General features: G+C 66.3%; 1 protein-coding gene across 1 annotated transcript in view; it reads left to right on the top strand.

Annotated features, from left to right (window-relative positions):
• RBBP8NL (RBBP8 N-terminal like) overlaps window positions 1-341 on the top strand; it is a 14,469-nt gene that overhangs the window by 174 nt on the left and 13,954 nt on the right. The window lies entirely within an intron of this gene.

Below are 341 nucleotides of genomic sequence, written 5' to 3'. Positions count from 1 at the left end.
AGTACCTGGGGGCCCCGGGGCCCCAGTGACTTTAGTAGTTGGGGGCAGGGGAAGGGGCACAAGATCTGGGGTCACTGTGGGGTGCTAGCTACCAAGCGGAGAACCAGCCCCTGCTCGTGGGGGCTGGAGGAAGGGCCAGGCTGGAGTGGTGGCCGCAGCCCCTGCTCTGGGGTACACGGTCCAGGGGACTGAGTGGGAGCACAAGCTGCAGCAAGCTTCCTGGGCAGACAGGCTGGGGGAGCCAAGGCTTGGAAGGCTGGGGTTGGCACTGCTGTGCTGGGAAGTCCCTGGGTCTTCTGGGGACACTGGGAACAGGCCGGGGGCCTGGCACTTCATCCTGG

This window comes from Bison bison, unplaced genomic scaffold, assembly GCF_000754665.1.
Source record: "Bison bison bison isolate TAMUID 2011002044 unplaced genomic scaffold, Bison_UMD1.0 scf7180017864167, whole genome shotgun sequence".
In the NCBI taxonomy this organism is placed as follows: Eukaryota; Metazoa; Chordata; class Mammalia; order Artiodactyla; family Bovidae; genus Bison; species Bison bison.
Note: the sequence above shows the minus strand (reverse complement) of the source record. Positions and strands in the feature narration are given on the sequence as shown.